The following is a 21,681-nucleotide window of genomic DNA, read 5'->3' as shown; positions in this document are numbered from 1 at the left end:
TAGCGTCTCTGTTGCTCATCATGAGGATGAGGCCCTGTCTCCACATTCTGTAGAAAAATCAATATGGATTCATGAGTCTCCCTGAAGCAAGGTCCTCAGCTAATTAAATCTGTAATCACTTTGTACTGTAAAAACAGCAGAGGGGGGGCTGCATGTTGAAATGAGGGCCGGTGGAGTTTTATTTAACAAAGAAAGATAATTGGGTTCAGAGCCATTCGTTCTCCTCATAAAACACACATTTCTGCTCCCCATCAGGCTGCTGATATCACAATTCCCCCTGAAGAGAGTGAGAGAGAGAGAGAAAGCGAGAGAGAGCGAGAGAGTGAGAGAGAGGGACCGAGAGAGAGGGACAGAGAGAGAGCGAGAGGGACCGAGAGAGAGTGACACACAGAGAGAGGGGCCGAGAGAGAGAGAGAGTGACACACAGAGAGAGAAGGGCCGAGAGAGAGAGCGAGAGAGAGAGGGACAGAGAGCGAGTGACACACAGAGAGAGGGGCCGAGAGAGAGAGAGAGTGACACACAGAGAGAGGGGCCGAGAGAGAGAGAGAGTGACACACAGAGAGAGGGGCCGAGAGAGAGAGAGAGTGACACACAGAGAGAGGGGCCGAGAGAGAGAGAGTGACAGAGAGAGAGAAAGAGAGAGAGAGCAGAGAGAGAGAGAGAGAGAGACAGAGAGAGAGAGAGAGAGAGAGAGAGAGAGAGAGAGAGGTTACAGGGAGGAACAAGACAGACAAGCACTCGTTTTGTATTGAGGGTTTAAGTCAGTGGTGGGATGGAGAAGGTCATGGGATTCAGGGGAGCGCCAGACAGAGCTGGTATTCTAATGGAGGACGGAGGGAGGAGGTACTCTTTGTAGGAGTGCATGAACTTCTTTCATCTCTGGCGTATTGCTCAGTCTATCAAGGTGCTGCATGTTTTAGTGCTGCTCTCGTATGACCCAGGTACTAGCATGCTCACGTGTCTCACTTTGCCATTCACCTGCACACTACCTTGGACCCAGCGGAACCATAGAATTAAAATGAATATATTCCCAGGCAGATCACTCACTCATGTTATGTGGACTGGCAGCCATATTGGGTGAACCATTTGGACTGTTTGATTTGTGACACCATGAAAATGTGTACAACGGCGTACTTTCTCAGACTCAACCTCTGTTATCACGCTCCTTTGAGCCAGATAGGAACAGTACAAACTCTCTCCAGACGTCATCAAAACGATGAGATCCTTGTTTGTTATTTTCCTTTGGGGTCACATGACAAGGAAACAAACTCTCTCTTAAAGTAGTCATCATCTGTGAGCTGAGCTGAGCCTTAAGGTGCCATGTTACTGTATCTGTGTTCCCAGCGCACATCATCTACAGGGCTCAGACTGGGACAGAGGAGAGGCAGGCCAATCACAGCATGTGGAGGTTATCTATGCCCTGGAGGAATGTCCATGGTGACCTGATTTCCTCCTGTTATGTCCCACATTCCTCTCCGATTCTCCAATACACCTGATCCTTACCGCCACTGCCATTTTGTGAAAAATAAAAATGTAATCAAGACAAATCTATCATGAGAACTTTTTTGTATTTTACTCATAATCCGTCTAACCTTAGACGTGAAGTGTCCTCGACTCTGTGTAGAGATGTCTGGTCCCTTCTTTGATTCTGACCGATAATCAAAATCATAAAAGTTATAAGAAACAATAATTCTCAGGTCATCTTAGATCTGGTGTTGAAATTACTTTTTGAATTACGTTGATAAAGACATTGCTTGTTGTTTCCAACATCAGTGGAATGTTTTGAAGAGCCGCCACGGTCCTCCTCATTCCTCGGTCTCATGCTGTCACATTTATTACCCAGATCTGAGTTATGGTCTGTTGATTCTTCACGTTCAGTCCGTATCTTTCATTTTAGCATCTGGGCTTAATGGGTGCGATGCTGTAAAGCCACAGCTGCTCTGCCTGTTAGGACAATAAATTACCCCAATTAGGAGGCAAACAAAGGGGCTCGGCTGTGTGATCAACGCTGAAGCCACTCTGGTACATACCCATAGATAAAGGCTGAGTCCCAAACGGTACCATGTTTCCTATATAGTTCATTACTTTTGACCAGAGTCCTGGTCAAAAGTAGTGCACTGTAGGGAATAGGGTACCGTTTGGGACTCAGGCAGGGAAGGACATGCTGGAACAAGGCTTTATTGACACTGAGCTTATTCCAAACACCTGTGTTCCATTTTGGCCTGGATTCCAACGGCTTCCTGCATCATCTGCATCATGAAGTATATACCATGGATGAGATTCAAACAGACATTTTAACGGCATCCACATCAAATGAAAATGTGGAATGTGTGTCGGCCATAACGTGGTAACAGCACCTCCACTACTGCTTAACATCAATGTTTGAGCTCCATAGTTGAAGCATCACATGTTAAAACAAAGAAAATAAAGGACTAAGTACCTAATCTGTGTATTGAGTGTATGTTACAGAGCTGGTTTGCTTTTGCATATGGGGTTCTAGATATACAATCTGTAATACAGTCTATAATCCCACCCCAATACCAGTAATCTCCACAGAAATGAGGGAAGAATACGGAGGAGGATTAACAATAGAAACATCTGTGCCGTAAAGCAGTTACTACGCCGTAAACCATCACTTTATTCTTCAGTTGGAAAACATTGACATTTACCCTCTCCATTGCTACATGATATGACATATTTATGTGAAGCTGCGAAATACTCTGGCCCCTGGAAGATATTTATCTCAAGAGGGCTTTACCTCCTCTCAGGTGTTCTAGTCCCACTGTATTGCAAAGCACCATGACTCTGTCAAGCATGTCTGGCAAGCGATAGGTAGCCTAACGGTTAAGAGTGTTGGGTCAGTAATCGAAAGTTTGCTGGTTCTATTCCCTGAGCCGACTAGGTGAAAAATAGGTCGATGTGCCCTTGAGCAAAGCACTTAACCTTAATTGCGCCTGTAAGTCGCTGTGGATGAGAGCGTCTGCTAAATGACTAAAATGAGACTAAAACCCATTAAAGAAACAATAGAGAAAGGAGATCGTGAAGGGTTTTGTCCTGATCTAATCATCTCTCTCTCTCTTTACGTCTGGCCCAGCCTCACCATCCTTTATCGCTCCACTAGCTGAGGCCCTAAGAACTGAACACGCCATTAAGCCGGACGGAGTTTGACAAGAAAAATGAAGTGCGCTATTTCCTGTGGCCTCGAGTGTCTGTCTGAATAATGAGCGTGGCCTTGTGGACCCCCCTCTTTCTCCTTCTCCTTCCATCTGATTCACTCTTCCTCTTCCTGTTCCAACCGTCTCATTCACTCTTCCTCTTCCTGTTCCATCCGTCTCATTCACTCTTCCCTTTGAAGATCCAGTCTGGAGAGAGAAAGGGTCTAGAGAGAGAGAGGGTCTGGAGAGAGAGAGAGAGAGCGAAAGAGAGACAGAGAGAGCAATAGTAGGGGGGGGTGGGTCTCGGGATCCGTGATATTCTCAGAATAGAATGGTCATGCAAGACCTGTCAGTCTAATCTCTGTCACTCTAATTTTGGGAAAAGTGAATTGGATAAATTATGTGTGGGTTTTTCAAACTGAGATCCTAATTTTTGCCATTTACAGTGAGGGAAAAAAGTATTTGATCCCCTGCTGATTTTGTTACTTTGCCCACTGACAAAGACATGTTCAGTCTATAATTTTAATGGTAGGTTTATTTGAACAGTGAGAGACAGAATAACAACAACAAAAATACAGAAAAACGCATGTCAAAAATGTTATAAATTGATTAGCATTTTAATGAGGGAAATAAGTATTTGACCCCTCTGCAAAACATGACTTAGTACTTGGTGGCAAAACCATTGTTGGCAATCACAGAGGTCAGACGTTTCTTATAGTTGGCCACCAGGTTTGCACACGTCTCAGGAGGGATTTTGTCCCACTCCTCTTTGCAGATCTTCTCCAAGTCATTAAGGTTTCGAGGCTGACGTTTCGCAACTCGAACCTTCAGCTCCCTCCACAGATTTTCTATGGGATTAAGGTCTGGAGACTGGCTAGGCCACTCCAGGACCTTAATGTGCCTCTTCTTGAGCCACTCCTTTGTTGCCTTGGCTGTGTGTTTTGGGTCATTGTCATGCTGGAATACCCATCCACGACCCATTTTCAATGCCCTGGCTGAGGGAAGGAGTTTCTCACCCAAGATTAGACGGTACATGGCCCCGTCCATCGTCCCTTTGATGCGGTGAAGTTGTCCTGTCCCCTTAGCATAAAAACACCCCCAAAGCATAATGTTTCCACCTCCATGTTTGACGGTGGGGATGGTGTTCTTGGGGTCATAGGCAGCATTCCTCCTCCTCCTCCTCCAAACACGGCGAGTTGAGTTGATGCCAAAGAGCTCGATTTTGGTCTCATCTGACCACAACACTTTCACCCAGTTCTCCTCTGAATCATTCAGATGTTCATTGGCAAACTTCAGACGGCCCTGTATATGTGCATTCTTGAGCAGGGGGACCTTGTGGGCGCTGCAGGATTTCAGTCCTTCACGGCGTAGTGTGTTACCAATTGTTTTCTTGGTGACTATGGTCCCAGCTGCCTTGAGATCATTGACAAGATCCTCCCGTGTAGTTCTGGGCTGATTCCTCACCGTTCTCATGATCATTGCAACTCCACGAGGTGAGATCTTGCATGGAGCCCCAGGCCGAGGGAGATTGACAGTTATTTTGTGTTTCTTCCATTTGCGAATAATCGCTTCAACTGTTGTCACCTTCTCACCAAGCTGCTTGGCGATGGTATTGTAGCCCATTCCAGCCTTGTGTAGGTCTGCAATCTTGTCCCTGACATCCTTGGAGAGCTCTTTGGTCTTGGCCATGGTGGAGAGTTTGGAATCTGATTGATAGATTGCTTCTGTTGACAGGTGTCTTTTATACAGGTAACAAACTGAGATTAGGAGCACTCCCTTTAAGAGTATGCTCCTAATCTCAGCTCGTTACCTGTTTAAAAGACACCTGGGAGCCTCTGTCTCTCACTGTTCAAATAAACCTACCATTAAAAGTATAGACTGATCATTTCTTTGTCAGTGGGCAAACGTACAAAATCAGCAGGGCATCAAATACTTTTTTCCCTCACTGTATATCCTGCGATGAACAATGGTAAAAAATGTTTCAATATAATGGTATTAATACACAGATGGGAGAGAATTGAACTCTTACGTCTAAGGAAAAATATGACAAAACATTATTGAGACACCACAGCACAGAGATGGAGCTACACAGTATAGCGTGTCAGACAGATATTATTATTGTGATTCATCTTTGAGGCAAGGTAACATTATAAACTCAGTCACACCCACAAAACTGGGTCACAAAACTAACTTCATTGTATTAAGTTATGAAAGGGAACTTATATGCTGTAATCTAAACAAGTGGATTGATCATTTAATTCAAGTATCTTGCTCTTCGGAGGAGCAATTAAATGGTTATTACCTATCGAAAAAATTGTTCTAACCAACAGTCCATGAAATTGAGAATATATTTTATATTAAAGTAAGATGACGTTTTATATCTAATTATAAACCGTGTCCGAGCCATGAATGCTTTGGCTAAAAGCCGTGGTATATCAGACCGTATACCACGGGTATGACAAAACATTTATTTGTACTGTTCTAATAATGTTTGTAACCAGTTTATAATATCAATAAGGCACCTCAGGGGTTTGTGGTATATAGCAAATATACCACGGCTAAGGGCTGTATCCAAGCACTCCGCGTTGCGTCGTGGGTAAGAACAGTCCTTAGCCGTGGTATATTCGCCATATACCACACCCCCTCGTGCCTTATTGCTTAAGTAACTAAATCAGAGGCACAACCAGGAATGGTGTAGAAAAGGTTCACACTTTAGAGTGTGAAAGGTGAGAAAACACCCATTCTATGTTTCCTTCTGTGTTATAGCCTTGGCTGCCCTTATTTCACCCATTTCCTGTCTTAGGCTGCTGTCTGAAAGAAATGCCTCTTCTAACAGGGTCATCCTGCTTGTTATGACAATACTGTTATGATAATGGGAGGGAGGGTGCTATGGTGATAGTGCTGTGGAAATGGATTGGCTCTATTATGAGTGGCAGCATGGTGTTATGGGAATGGATAGCAAGGGCATCTTATATGGTGATGCGCGGGTCAGATGTTTGTTCACCCGCACCCGCCCGCAATTGCTTATAACCCATCCATAATCGCCCGCACTCGACCCTAACCAGCAAATATAGAAAAAGCATTGGACTGTCAGAGATGGCGTAACGATTTTTTGACAGGCCTTTTTAGATAGGCCTATATTTCTGCTTATAATGTCCAACATTTTGGTAGGCTGTTTGTTAGTCCACTTGTCTATAATTAGATACATGCAGTTTCTCTTCTGTCATTGCTTGTTGTCCTAGAATACTAAATTAAACCCTTTGCTCACCAGTATAATGTAATAAATCAATATAATGCTTTATTCTAGTTGACATCAGTAAAGTTTGTTTTCTCTTTCATATCTGCTTCTCTCACGCTGCAAAGACATTTAGGGATCGGGGAGAAAATGCAAAGAAAAAAGTTTGACTGGTTTTAAGGAAATTGAATGCGACCCAACATGTTTTTGATAAGATTTCAGTTTGACTTGAATTAATATTTTATGTGGTTGAAATACAATCAGCTTTGAAAGATATCACCTTCACAGACGGTCCCTAACCGTGCATTCTTTCTCTCAAGATGCTGAAAGAAATAAATAATATTTCTCCACTCCTGTTCCCTAGTCAAAATGTACATTTGGTGTATCATTTTACTGCAAGAAATGCTTAATTCGGCAGGAGTTAATATTATATTAGGCTTTGTGAGAGGTTATAGACCTACAGTCAGTGTCCATATTTCAGTTAGGCTACTATTCCATTTAACCCATCCGAACAGTGCAGTTCCCTTGACGTGTCATTTTGAAGTCACCGTCTTGTGATTGTCTAATTTGTAAAGCGCCTCATAATCATCACACATAACACTGCTATGATCCTCTTTTACCACTTCACCAAACATTATACTAGTGTTCTGGCCTTCCCTTCAATAACAGACTACTGTTCTGGCCCTCCCTTCTATAACAGACTACTGTTCTGGCCCTCCCTTCTATAACAGACTACTGTTCTGGCCCTCCCTTCTATAACAGACTACTGTTCTGGCCCTCCCTTCTATAACAGACTACTGTTCTGAAACTCCCTTCTATAACAGACTACTGTTCTGGACCTCCCTTCTATAACATTAGACTACTGTTCTGGCCCTCCCTTCTATAACAGACTACTGTTCTGGCCCTCCCTTCTATAACAGACTACTGTTTTGGCCCTCCCTTCTATAACAGACTACTGTTCTGGCCCTCTCTTCTATAACATTAGACTACTGTTCTGGCCCTCCCTTCTATAACATTAGACTACTGTTTTGGCCCTCCCTTCTATAACATTAGACTACTGTTCTGGCCCTCCCTTCTATAACATTAGACTACTGTTCTGGCCCTCCCTTCTATAACATTAGACTACTGTTTTGGCCCTCCCTTCTATAACATTAGACTACTGTTCTGGCCCTCCCTTCTATAACATTAGACTACTGTTCTGGCCCTCCCTTCAATAACAGACTACTGTTCTGGCCCTCCCTTCTATAACAGACTACAGTTCTGGCCCTCCCTTCAATAACATTAGACTACTGTTCTGGCCCTCCCTTCTATAACAGACTACTGTTCTGGCCCTCCCTTCTATAACATTAGACTACTGTTCTGGCCCTCCCTTCTATAACATTAGACTACTGTTCTGGCCCTCCCTTCTATAACAGACTACTGTTCTGGCCCTCCCTTCTATAACAGACTACTGTTCTGGCCCTCCCTTCTATAACAGACTACTGTTCTGGCCCTCCCTTCTATAACATACTACTGTTCTGGCCCTCCCTTCAATAACAGACTACTGTTCTGGCCCTCCCTTCTATAACAGACTACTGTTCTGGCCCTCCCTTCTATAACAGACTACTGTTCTGAAACTCCCTTCTATAACAGACTACTGTTCTGGCCCTCCCTTCTATAACAGACTACTGTTCTGGCCCTCCCTTCTATAACAGACTACTATTCTGGCCCTCCCTTCTATAACAGACTACTGTTCTGGCCCTCCCTTCTATAACAGACTACTGTTCTGGCCCTCCCTTCTATAACATACTACTGTTCTGACCCTCCCTTCTATAACAGACTACTGTTCTGGCCCTCCCTTCTATAACATTAGACTACTGTTCTGGCCCTCCCTTCTATAACAGACTACTGTTCTGGTCCTCCCTTCTATAACATTAGACTACTATTCTGGCCCTCCCTTCTATAACAGACTACTGTTCTGGCCCTCCCTTCTATAACAGACTACTGTTCTGGCCCTCCCTTATACAACATTAGACTACTGTTCTGGCCCTCCCTTCTATAACAGACTACTGTTCTGGCCCTCCCTTCTATAACAGACTACTGTTCTGACCCTCCCTTCTATAACATTAGACTACTGTTCTGGCCCTCCCTTCTATAACAGACTACTGTTCTGGCCCTCCCTTCTATAACAGACTACTGTTCTGAAACTCCCTTCTATTTATCTTCAACTCTCCATTTCATAGCTTTTCTCTTATTGAATTAAACTCCTACATTGTCCTTTTTGCCTCAGTGGATCGACGTTAACTTTTTCTGCCCAAGTTCCCAAAAGCATTTGTCAGTTGGTGTGTATTTGACAAACTACAGTTAGGCCCAGAAGCTTCGGTTTAGGCTACGCACTAACGCCACATAAAAATAATGAAAGAAAAACCTCAATGTAGCAGTATACAGTGAGGGAAAAAAGTATTTGATCCCCTGATGATTTTGTACGTTTGCCCACTGACAAAGAAATTATCAGTCTATAATTTTAATGGTAGGTTTATTTGAACAGTGAGAGACAGAATAACAACAAAAAAATCCAGAAAAACGCATGTCAAAAATGTTATAAATTTATTTGCATTTTAATGAGGGAAATAAGTATTTGACCCCCTCTCAATCAGAAAGATTTCTGGCTCCCAGGTGTCTTTTATACAGGTAACGAGCTGAGATTAGGAGCACACTCTTAAAGGGAGTGCTCCTAATCTCAATTTGTTACCTGTATAAGAGACACCTGTCCACAGAAGCAATCAATCAATCAGATTCCAAACTCTCCACCATGGCCAAGACCAAAGAGCTCTCCAAGGATGTCAGGGACAAGATTGTAGACCTACACAAGGCTGGAATGGGCTACAAGACCATCGCCAAGCAGCTTGGTGACAAGGTGACAACAGTTGATGAGATTATTCGCAAATGAAAGAAACACAAAATAACTGTCAATCTCCCTCGGCCTGGGGCTCCATGCAAGATCTCACCTCGTGGAGTTGCAATGATCCTGAGAACGGTGAGGAATCAGCCCAGAACTACACGGGAGGATCTTGTCAATGATCTCAAGGCAGCTGGGACCATAGTCACCAAGAAAACAATTGGTAACACACTACGCCGTGAAGGACTGAAATCCTGCCCGCAAGGTCCCCCTGCTCAAGAAAGCACATATACAGGACCGTCTGAAGTTTGCCAATTAACATCTGAATGATTCAGAGGAGAACTGGGTGAAAGTGTTGTGGTCAGATGAGACCAAAATCAAGCTCTTTGGCATCAACTCAACTCGCCGTGTTTGGAGGAGGAGGAATGCTGCCTATGACCCCAAGAATACCATCCCCACCGTCAAACATGGAGGTGGAAACATTATGCTTTGGGGGTGTTTTTCTGCTAAGGGGACAGGACAACTTCACTGCATCAAAGGGACGATGGACGGGGCCATGTACCGTCAAATCTTGGGTGAGAAAATCTTGGGCATTGAAAATGGGTCGTGGATGGGTATTCCTGCATGACAATGACCCAAAATACACGGCCAAGGCAACAAAGGAGTGGCTCAAGAAGAGGCATATTAATGTCCTGAGTGGCCTAGCCAGTCTCCAGACCTTAATCCCATAGAAAATCTGTGGAGGGAGCTGAAGGTTCGAGTTGCCAAACGTCAGCCTCGAAACCTTAATGACTTATAGAAGATCTGCAAAGAGGAGTGGAACAAAATCCTTCATGAGATGTGTGCAAACCTGGTGGCCAACTACAAGAAACGTCTGACCTCTGTGAATGTCAACAAGGGTTTTGCCACCAAGTACTAAGTCATGTTTTGCAGAAGGGTCAAATACTTATTTCCCTCATTAAAATGCAAATCAATTTATAAAATTTTTGACATGCGTTTTTTGGATTTTTTTTTTGTTATTCTGTCTCTCACTGTTCAAATAAACCTACCATTAAAATTATAGACTGATCATGTCTTTGTCAGTGGGCAAACGTACAAAATCAGCAGGGGATTAAATACTTTTTTCCCTCACTGTACAGTATATGAATTGCACAAGAATTTATGGATTTCTAATGCATTGTTCTCTCTTTATTCAACCCGCCCGTCACGCACCCGCCCTTCATCCACACAATATTTCATGACCCTAAACCCGCCCGCCCCATGGATATAACCACAGGGACTGTGGGTTATGAGTCATCCCGCGGATTACTAGTGTGTGGCAGTATGGTGTTATGGTAATTGCTTGCGAGGACATCCCTTATGGATTACGGTGATGGTGCTATGGAGATTAAGAGAGGGTGTTGTCCTCGGTATATTACTGTATATAACTGTATATTACCATATGAGGATGGTGTTGTGGTAATAAAAAAGGGGGTGGGGTGTTCTACTGTTTGCTATGATAATGGCGTGAAGGGCATGACCCGTGCAGACAGCATGAATATCCAGAGTAACAAAGACAGTGAACTGTGTGTGTGTGTGTGTGTGTGTATCTTTGGGGGTTGTGTGTATATATATCTGTGTCTTCTTGTGCAAGCAGCGGAGACGGAGCAGCAGAGAAAGAGTGAGAGAGGCTTAGTTAGCTGTCTGCTTGGCGCTCCACCACCCCTGTGATGTATGTTTATGGCCCATCATGGAGAGCCAATTACCCTGCCTCTGTGTGGGAGCACCACACCATCCCATCTATGCCATCAGTGTCTCTGTGCTCTGCATAGAGAGGGACAGTCAGTGACAGTTAGACTAGAGAGAGAAAGAGAGAGAGAGAGTCAGTGACAGTTATACTAGAGAGAGCGAGAGAGAGTGAGTGACAGTTAGACTAGAGAGAGAGAGCGAGAGTCAGTGACAGTTAGACTAGAGAGAGCGAGAGAGAGAGAGTGAGCGACAGTTAGACTAGAGAGAGCGAGAGAGAGAGAGTCAGTGACAGTTAGACTAGAGAGAGTGAGAGAGAGTCAGTGACAGTTAGACTAGAGAGAGCGAGAGAGAGAGAGTCAGTGACAGTTAGACTAGAGAGAGCGAAAGAGAGAGAGTCAGTGACAGTTAGACTAGAGAGAGAGAGTCAGCGACAGTTAGACTAGAGAGAGCGAGAGAGAGAGAGTCAGTGACAGTTAGACTAGAGAGAGCGAGAGAGAGAGTCAGTGACAGTTAGACTAGAGAGAGAGAGTCAGAGATAGTTAGACTAGAGAGAGCGATAGAGAGAGAGTCAGTGACAGTTAGACTAGAGAGAGAGTCAGCGACAGTTAGACTAGAGAGAGCGAGAGAGAGAGAATGAGCGACAGTTAGACTAGAGAGAAAAAGAGAGAGCGACAGTTAGACTAGAGAGAGAGTCAGCAACAGTTAGACTAGAGAGAGAGTCAGCGACAGTTAGACTAGAGAGAGAGTCAGCAACAGATAGACTAGAGAGAGAGTCAGCGACAGTTAGACTAGAGAGAGAGTCAGCGACAGTTAGACTAGAGAGAGAAAGAGAGAGAGAGAGTGAGCGACAGTTAGACTAGAGAGAGCGAGAGAGAGTGAGCGACAGTTAGACTAGAGAGAGAGTCAGTGACAGTTAGACTAGAGAGAGCGAGACAGAGAGTCAGTGACAGTTAGACTAGAGAGAGCGAGAGAGAGAGAGTCAGTGACAGTTAGACTAGAGAGAGCGAGAGAGAAAGAGTCAGTGACAGTTAGACTAGAGAGAGCGAGACAGAGAGTCAGTGACAGTTAGACTAGAGAGAGCGAGAGAGAGAGAGTCAGTGACAGTTAGACTAGAGAGAGAGAGAGTGAGCAACAGTTAGACTAGAGAGAGAGTCAGCGACAGTTAGACTAGAGAGAGCGAGAGAGAGTGAGTGTCAGCGACAGTGAGACTAGAGAGAGAAAGAGAGAGAGAGTGAGCGACAATTAGACTAGAGAGAGAAAGAGAGAGAGAGTCAGCGACAGTTAGACTAGAGAGAGCGAGAGAGAGAGAGTCAGCGACAGTTTGACTAGAGAGAGAGTCAGCGACAGTTAGACTAGAGAGAGCGAGAGAGAGAGAATGAGCAACAGTTAGACTAGAGAGAGAAAGAGAGAGCGACAGTTAGACTAGAGAGAGAGAGTCAGCGACAGTTAGACTAGAGAGAGAGTCAGCAACAGTTAGACTAGAGAGAGAGTCAGCGACAGTTAGACTAGAGAGAGAAAGAGAGAGCGAGTGTCAGCGACAGTTAGACTAGAGAGAGAAAGAGAGAGAGAGAGTGAGCGACAGTTAGACTTGAGAGAGCGAGAGATAGAGAGTGAGCGACAGTTAGACTAGAGAGAGAGAGCGAGAGAGAGTCAGTGACAGTTAGACTAGAGAGAGCGAGAGAGAGAGTGAGCGACAGTTAGACTAGAGAGAGCGAGAGAGAGAGAGTGAGCGACAGTTAGACTAGAGAGAGAGTCAGCGACAGTTAGACTAGAGAGAGAGTCAGCGACAGTTAGACTAGAGAGAGAGTCAGTGACAGTTAGACTAGAGAGAGAGAGAGTACGCGACAGTTAGACTAGAGAGAGTCAGCGACAGTTAGACTAGAGAGAGAGTCAGTGACAGTTAGACTAGAGAGAGCGAGAGAGAGTCAGCGACAGTTAGACTAGAGAGAGAGAGAGTCAGTGACAGTTAGACTAGAGAGAGCGAGAGAGAGAGTCAGTGACAGTTAGACTAGAGAGAGCGAAAGAGAGTCAGTGACAGTTAGACTAGAGAGAGAAAGAGAGAGCGAGAGTCAGCGACAGTTAGACTAGAGAGAGAGAGTCAGCGACAGTTAGACTAGAGAGAGATAGAGAGAGCGAGAGTCAGTGACAGTTAAACTAGAGAGAGAGAGAGTCAGTGACAGTTAGACTAGAGAGAGTCAGTGACAGACTAGAGAAAGAGAGACAGTCAGCGACAGTTAGATTAGAGATTAGAGAGAGAGACAGTGGACGTCGTAGGGAAAGGCAGCATTTTTCCTTTACCAGGGAAACTCTTGAGAGGAGAGTCATCTTGAAATGTAAGGCAGTGTACAAGGCACAGTCAGAAGCTCGGGAGAGTTGGGACGTTGTTGTTTGTAAATGTATGTGTGCGCACGCAGAAAATGAGCTACTCTCTCACATGCACGCTCAAATGCACATACATTTACACACACGGTACGGTACATGTGCACCACAGGCTCACGCACACACACACACGGTAGAATACATTGATGTGCGACACGTACACACAGAGTACAGAGATTAACAATGTAACGCTGATGTGTATAATGAATTCATTTCCTTTGCGTTTGACTGACTCTCTCTTTCTTTTTGACAGAAACAACTGAGGAGCATCTGTTTGTGGATCCAGTCCATGTCAACCTTCAGAGCAATCAGATATCTTCCCACTAACACATCTGACTTCTGCTGAGGTAGTCACCTGGAATGCATTTCAATTAACAGGTGTGCCTTGTTAAAAGTTAATTTCTGGAATTTCTTTCCTTAATGCGTTTGAGTCAATCAGTTGTGTTGTGACAAGGTAGGGTGGGTATACAGAAGATAGCCCTATTTGGTAAAAGACCAAGTCCAGATTATGGCAAGAACAGTTCAAATCAGCAAAGAGAAATGACAGTCCATCATTACTTTAAGACATGAAGGACAGTCAATCTAGAACATTTCAAGTTTCTTCAAGTGCAGTCGCAAAAACCATCAAGCGCTATGATGAAACTGGCTCTCATGATGACCGCCACAGGAAAGGAAGACCCAAAGTTACCTCTGCTGCAGAGGATAAGTTCATTAGAGTTACCAGCCTCAGAAATTGCAGTCCAAATAAATGCTTCACAGAGTTCAAGTAACAGACACATTTCAACATCAACTGTTCAGAGGAGACTGCGTGAATCAGCCCTTCATGGTCGAATTGCTGCAAAGAAACCACTACTAAAGGACACCAATAATAAGAAGAGACTTGCCTGGGCCAAGAAACACGAGCAATGGACATTAGACCGGTGGAAATCTGTCCTTTGGTCTGATGAGTCCAAATTTGAGATTTTTGGTTCCAACCGCCGTGTCTTTGTGAGACACAGAGTAGGTGAACGGATGATCTCCGCATGTGTGGTTCCCACCGTGAAGCATGGAGGAGGTGTGATGGTGCTTTGCTGGTGACACTGTCAGGGATTTATTTAGATTCAAGGCACACTTAACCTGCATGGCTACATTCTGCAGCGATATGCCATCCCATCTGGTTTGGGCTTAGTGGTACTATAATTTGTTTTTCAACAGGACAATGACCCAACACACCTCCAGGCTGTGTAAGGGCTATTTTACCAAGAAGGAGAGTGATGGAGTGCTGCATCAGATTACCTGGCCTCCACAATCACCCACCTCAACCCAATTGAGATGGTTTGGGATGAGTCGGACCGCAGAGTGAAGGAAAAGCAGCCAACAATTGCTCAGCATATGTGGGAACTCCTTCAAGACTGTTGGAAATGCATTCCAGGTGAAGCTGGTTGAGAGAATACCAAGAGTGTGTAAAGCTGTCATCAAGGCAAAGGGTGGCTTACTTTGAAGAATCTAAAATCTAAAATATATTTTTGGTTACTTCATGATTCCATATGGGGCTCCTGAGTGGCGCAGCAGTCTAAGGCACTGCACCTCAGTGCTATAGGCGTCACTACAGACCCTGGTTAGATTCCAGGCTGTATCACAATCCGGCTGTGATTGGGAGTCCCATAGGGCGGCGCACAATTGGCCCAGCGTCGTCCGGGATTTGGCCAGGGTAGGCCGTCATTGTAAATAATATAATTATAATAATTAGTCATTTAGCAGACGCTCTTATCCAGAGCGACTTACAGGAGCAATTAGGGTTAAGTGCCTTGCTCAAGGGCACCGACAGATTTTTCACCTAATCGGCTCGGGGATTAGAACCAGCGACCTTTCGGTTACTGGCACAATGCTCTTACCCACTAAGCTACTGACTTGCCTAGTTAAATAAAGGATAAATAAAAAAAATTGTTATGTGTCTTCACTATTATTCTACAATGTAGAAAATAGTAAAAATAAAGAAAAACACTTGAACGAGTAGGTGTGTCCAAACTTTTGACTGGTACTGTGTATATATATATATACAGTGGGGAGAACAAGTATTTGATACACTGCCGATTTTGCAGGTTTTCCTACTTACAAAGCATGTAGAGGTCTGTAATTTTTATTATAGGTACACTTCAACTGTGAGAGACGGAATCTAAAACAAAAATCCAGAAAATCACATTGTATGATTTTTAAGTAATTAATTTGCATTTTATTGCATGACATAAGTATTTGATACATCAGAAAAGCAGAACTTAATATTTGGTACAGAAACCTTTGTTTGCAATTACAGAGATCATACGTTTCCTGTAGGTCTTGACCAGGTTTGCACACACCGCAGCAGGGATTTTGGCCCACTCCTCCATACAGACCTTCTCCAGATCCTTCAGGTTTTGGGGCTGTCGCTGGGCAATACGGACTTTCAGCTCCCTCCAAAGATTTTCTATTGGGTTCAGGTCTGGAGACTGGCTAGGCCACTCCAGGACCTTGAGATGCTTCTTACGGAGCCACTCCTTAGTTGCCCTGGCTGTGTGTTTTGGGTTGTTGTCATGCTGGAAGACCAAGCCACGACCCATCTTCAATGCTCTTACTGAGGGAAGGAGGTTGTTGGCCAAGATCTCGCGATACATGGCCCCATCCATCCTCCCCTCAATACGGTGCAGTCGTCCTGTCCCCTTTGCAGAAAAGCATCCCCAAAGAATGATGTTTCCACCTCCATGCTTCACGGTTGGGATGGTGTTCTTGGGGTTGTACTCATCCTTCTTCTTCCTCCAAACACGGCGAATGGCGTTTAGACCAAAAAGCTCTATTTTTGTCTCATCAGACCACATGACCTTCTCCCATTCCTCCTCTGGATCATCCAGATGGTCATTGGCAAACTTCAGACGGGCCTGGACATGCGCTGGCTTGAGCAGGGGGACCTTGCGTGTGCTGCAGGATTTTAATCCATGACGGCGTAGTGTGTTACTAATGGTTTTCTTTGAGACTGTGGTCCCAGCTCTCTTCAGGTCATTGACCAGGTCCTGCCGTGTAGTTCTGGGCTGATCCCTCACCTTCCTCATGATCATTGATGCCCCATGAGGTGAGATCTTGCATGGAGCCCCAGACCGTGGGTGATTGACCGTCATCTTGAACTTCTTCCATTTTCTAATAATTGCGCCAACAGTTGTTGCCTTCTCACCAAGCTGCTTGCCTATTGTCCTGTAGCCCATCCCAGCCTTGTGCAGGTCTACAATTTTATCCCTGATGTCCTTACACAGCTCTCTGGTCTTGGCCATTGTGGAGAGGTTGGAGTCTGTTTGATTGAGCGTGTGGACAGGTGTCTTTTTTACAGGTAACGAGTTCAAACAGGTGCAGTTAATACAGGTAATGAGTGGAGAACAGGAGGGCTTCTTAAAGAAGAACTAACAGGTCTGTGAGAGCCAGAATTCTTACTGGTTGGTAGGTGATCAAATACTTATGTCATGCAATAAAATGCAAATTAATTACTTAAAAATCATACAATGTGATTTTCTGTATTTTTGTTTTAGATTCCGTCTCTCACAGTTGAAGTGTACCTATGATACAAATTACAGACCTCTACATGCTTTGTAAGTAGGAAAACCTGCAAAATCGGCAGTGTATCAAATACTTGTTCTCCCCACTGTATATATATATATATACACAGTGCATTTGGAAAGTATTCAGACCCTTTGACTTTTTCCACATTTTGTTACGTTACAGCCTTATTCTTACATTGATTACATTGTTATTTTTTCTTCCTCATCAATACCCCAAATCTTAACACATTTATTAAAAATAAAAAACTGAAATATCACTTTACATAAGTATTCAGATCCTTTACTCAGTACTTTGTTGAAGCACCTTTGGCAGCGATTACAGCCTCAAGTCTTCTTGGGCACACCTGTATTTGGGGAGTTTCTCCCATTCTTCTCTACAGATTCTCTCAAGCTCTGTCAGGTTGGATGGGGAACATCGCTGCACAGCTACTGTATTTTCAGGTCTCTCCAGAGATGTTCGATCGGGTTTAAGTCCGGGCTCTGGCTGGGCCACTCAAGGACATTCAGAGACTTGTCCCTAAGCCACTCCTGCGTTGTCTTGGCTTACTGTTGGAAGGTGAACCTTCGCCCCAGTCTGAGGTCCTGAGTGCTCTGGAGCAGGTTTTCATCAAGGAGCTCTCTGTACTTTGCTCCGTTCATCTTTCCCTCGATCCTGACTAGTCTCCCAGTCCCTGCCGCTGAAAAACCTCCCCACAGCATGATGCTGCCACCACCGTGCTTCACCGTAGGGATGGTGCAGGTTTCCTCCACACGTGACGCTTGGCATTCAGGCCAACGAGTTCAATCTTGGTTTCATCAGAACAGATAATCTTGTTTCTCATGGTCTGAGAGTCCTTTAGGTGCCTTTCAAGCAGGCAGCCATGTGCCTTTTACTGAGGAGTGGCTTCCGTCTGGCCACTCTACAATAAAGGCCTGATTGGTGGAGTGCTGCAGAGATTGTTGTCCCAACTCCACAGAGGAACTCAGAGTGACCATCGGGTTCTTGGTCCCCTCCTTGACCAAGGACCTTCTCCCTCGATTGCTCAGTTTGGTCGGGCGGCCAGCTCTAGGAAGAGTCTTGGTGGTTCCAAACCTCTTCCATTTAAGAATGATGGAGGCCACTGTGTTCTTGGGGACCTTCAATGCTGCAGGCATTTTTTGGTACCCTTCCCCAGATCTGTGCCTCGACACAATCCTGTCTTGGAGCTCTACAGACAATTTCTTTGACGTCATGGCTTGGTTTCTGCTCTGACGTGCACTGTCAACTGTGGGACCTTATATAGACAGGTGTGTGCCTTTCGAAATCATGTCCAATCAATTGAATTTACCAAAGGTGGACTCCAGTCAAGTTATAGAAACATCAAGGACGATCAATGGAAACAGGATGTACCTGAGCTCAATTTTCGAGTCTCATAGCAAAGGGTCTGAATACTTATGTAAATAAAGTATTTCTGTTTTTTATTAATAATACATTTGCAACAAATTCTAAAAAACTGTAGGTTTTTTTTTCATTATGGGGTACTGTGTGTAGATTGATGAGGGAAAAACTGTTTTAATCCATTTTAGAATAAGGCTGTAATGTAACAGAATGTGGAAAAAGTCAAGGGGTCTGAATACTTTCTGAATTCACTGTATATTTCCCCTAATTTTAACATTCATAAAGAACATGTTTTTCAGTCTCAAGAGGTTAACTAAAAAATTGACCATAGTAAATGTTTAGAAAGTGCCAAATAAAGTAACAGGGTTGACTGTAACAGGGTTGACAACGTAATCTTAAATCAGCCATAAATCCCCTTGTCACTGGGGGAATGGAAGCTTTTTGTGTGAAACAGGGAGGCGCAATTGAATGCAAGCTTCACAAACAAAATGGATTGTTAAAACATTTATATTCTGTCTACCTATGGGCTCAACCCACTCAGGTTTCCACCACAAAAAAAAGATAAGAAAATGGCAAAAAAGAGTAGTACAAGCTCACCTTACACTATGATTTGACTATTAGATGTTCAATGTTTCTTAAAAAAAAAAAAAAAAAAGGAATAGTTTAACTATATTAAAACGAGAGTTCAGTTCACGTAACAGAGTTGACCTTCAAATAAGGGACAGATGTAAATGAATCACGAATCACATTGAATAAATAACAGCCTAATCTTCAGAAATGACTTTGTCAAAGCAACAAAATAACTAGGGCTTTATAATGGTGACAACTTTATAGAAATGTTGGGGTTAAGTGGGTTAAAAGCTTCCTAGAATTCATAGAGGGTCCACAGAGGGACATGTCAAAATGTTGAATTTTGGCACTTAGGCAAGTCTTTATTCATATAAAAAAAATAGGATGTATTAAATGTTCCATGTGGTCTATATTAAAGGGCACTTCTTTTAATATAACAGGCTTTTAAAATGCAATATTGGTGCACAATTTCTAGTTAAAATTACAAAGGGATGCAAAAGGTGCTTTTTTCGTGGAACGACCCTGTTGTTTGTTGTTCTCCTTGAATTTTCCCTCATACTGTACTTCTCTATACATCAGAGAATCTACTGTAGCCTAAAACTCAGTGTGGCAGAGCGAATGATGCCTCTCGCTGTGATCTGACATTATAAAATGGGGCGGCACACAATTGGCCCAGCGTCGTCCAGGGTAGGGGAGGGAATGGCCGGCAGGGATGTAGCTCAGTTGGTAGAGCATGGCGTTTGCAACGCCAGGGTTGTGGGTTCGATTCCCACGGGGGGCCAGTATGAAAAATAAAAAAATAATGTATGCACTCACTAACTGTAAGTTGCTCTGGATAAGAGCGTCTGCTAAATGACTAAAAATGTTTTTTTTTTTAAATGTTAATAAAAGGTGAACACACTGAGAAAGTACTGTCTCATAGTCGTCCGCATACACTTAAAAAATATATATCCTAATTAGCATTTTCAAATGGGTTTTTCCTTTCACTTCCTACTGACTGGCTGGAAATGGCCGTAGTACAGACACAGAACATGGCATTATCTCTGTCTCCATCTGTGGAGGCTAGTGGAATGAGCTATAGGAGGAAAGGCTCATTGTAATGGCTTGAATGGAACAGTACCAAACATATGGAAACCACATGTTTGACTCCGTTCCATTTATTCCATTCCAACCATTGCAATGAGGCCATCCTCCTATAGATTTTGGAGGAGGTGAAACATGGGATTGAACCCTGGTCTTCAGGGGCAGTATATGTGGTCCTGACAAGGTGGAGGTGGCAGCAGAGACTGAGGACACTGACTCTTGGGACTCTATTTTTGGAACTCTATATTCGTCTGGCATTAAGCCAACGCAATTGCCAAAATAACTCTTGTTTGCAATTTTGACCTGTTAAAGCCGACGCTCTTCTATTCTCAAATCCTAGCGATAGGATTGGTAGTTTACCTGTCTTGTATGAGCTGGCTTTCCTTGAGGTAGGAAGGTTAGCAATATCTGAGGTGTGTCCTTAAAAACGTGTGCCAAAGTGCCAATTTCTGTATTTGCTGGTGGGGAAGCTGTTCTTAGCGGTAATGCGGTTGGTTATGGCATGAATTTTGACAAAGGAAGTGCAGCCTATCCAGCCGTAAACCTGGTATTTAGAAACATAAAAAAACTCACAATTTTGTTTCATTTTATTAAAAAACAAGCATAGCCTCCCCTCCTCTCAATGAAGGCTGTTTTTTTTTGTCCTGCCCAATGCATTCGCCAAGTAGTCAAGACTTGTGTTTACTTGATAGCTCCCTATACATAACTAGCTACCTAGAATAAAATGTGTTTAAGATAAATTCATTAAATCAAATCAAATCAAATCAAATCAAATTTTATTGGTCACATGCGCCGAATACAACAGGTGCAGACATTACAGTGAAATGCTTACTTACAGCCCTTAACCAACAGTGCATTTATTTTAAACAAAAAAAGTAAGAATAAAACAACAACAAAAAAAGTGTTGAGAAAAAAAGAGCAGAAGTTAAAATAAAGTGACAGTAGGGAGGCTATATATACAGTAAAATAAAGTGACAGTAGGGAGGCTATATATACAGGGGGGTACCGTTGCAGAGTCAATGTGCGGGGGCACCGGCTAGTTGAGGTAGTTGAGGTAATATGTACATGTGGGTAGAGTTAAAGTGACTATGCATAAATACTTACTTAACAGAGTAGCAGCAGCGTAAAAAGGATGGGGTGGGGGGGCAGTGCAAATAGTCCGGGTAGCCATGATTAGCTGTTCAGGAGTCTTATGGCTTGGGGGTAGAAGCTGTTGAGAAGTCTTTTGGACCTAGACTTGGCACTCCGGTACCGCTTGTCGCGCGGTAGCAGAGAGAACAGTCTATGACTAGGGTGGCTGGAGTCTTTGACAATTTTGAGGGCCTTCCTCTGACACCGCCTGGTATAGAGGTCCTGGATGGCAGGGAGTTTTGCCCCAGTGATGTACTGGGCCGTACGCACTACCCTCTGTAGTGCCTTGCGGTCAGAGGCCAAGCAGTTGCCATACCAGGCGGTGATGCAACCAGTCAGGATGCTCTCGATGGTGCAGCTGTAGAATTTTTTGAGGATCTGAGGACCCATGCCAAATCTTTTTAGTCTCCTGAGGGGGAATAGGCTTTGTCGTGCCCTCTTCACGACTGTCTTGGTGTGTTTGGACCAAGTCTAAAAGTCTTAAAAGCAATACAAATCCAATAAAGGCTTTGGCTCTTGAGACCGCTTTAAAATAAATCTTAAATCACCAAAGCTTTATTAAAATATCAAGTTTGGGAGCAGCAAAACAGTGAGCGAACATCCCC

General features: G+C 43.8%; 1 protein-coding gene across 2 annotated transcripts in view; it reads left to right on the top strand.

Annotated features, from left to right (window-relative positions):
• LOC121531664 (alpha-1,3-mannosyl-glycoprotein 4-beta-N-acetylglucosaminyltransferase C-like) overlaps positions 1–21,681 on the top strand; it is a 172,618-nt gene that overhangs the window by 91,034 nt on the left and 59,903 nt on the right. Inside the window, exon 3 of one of the 2 annotated variants that reach the window (XM_041837026.2) lies at positions 13,629–13,722. The gene's annotated coding sequence lies outside the window, so the exon portion shown is untranslated. Of the gene's footprint in view, positions 1–13,628; positions 13,754–21,681 lie in introns of both variants that reach the window. The other variant, XM_041837025.2, reaches the window with a different exon arrangement.

Source organism: Coregonus clupeaformis, chromosome 19 (assembly GCF_020615455.1).
Source record: "Coregonus clupeaformis isolate EN_2021a chromosome 19, ASM2061545v1, whole genome shotgun sequence".
Classification (NCBI taxonomy): Eukaryota; Metazoa; Chordata; class Actinopteri; order Salmoniformes; family Salmonidae; genus Coregonus; species Coregonus clupeaformis.
The sequence above is the reverse complement of the archived record's forward strand: the minus strand, read 5'-3'. Positions and strand labels throughout refer to the sequence as shown.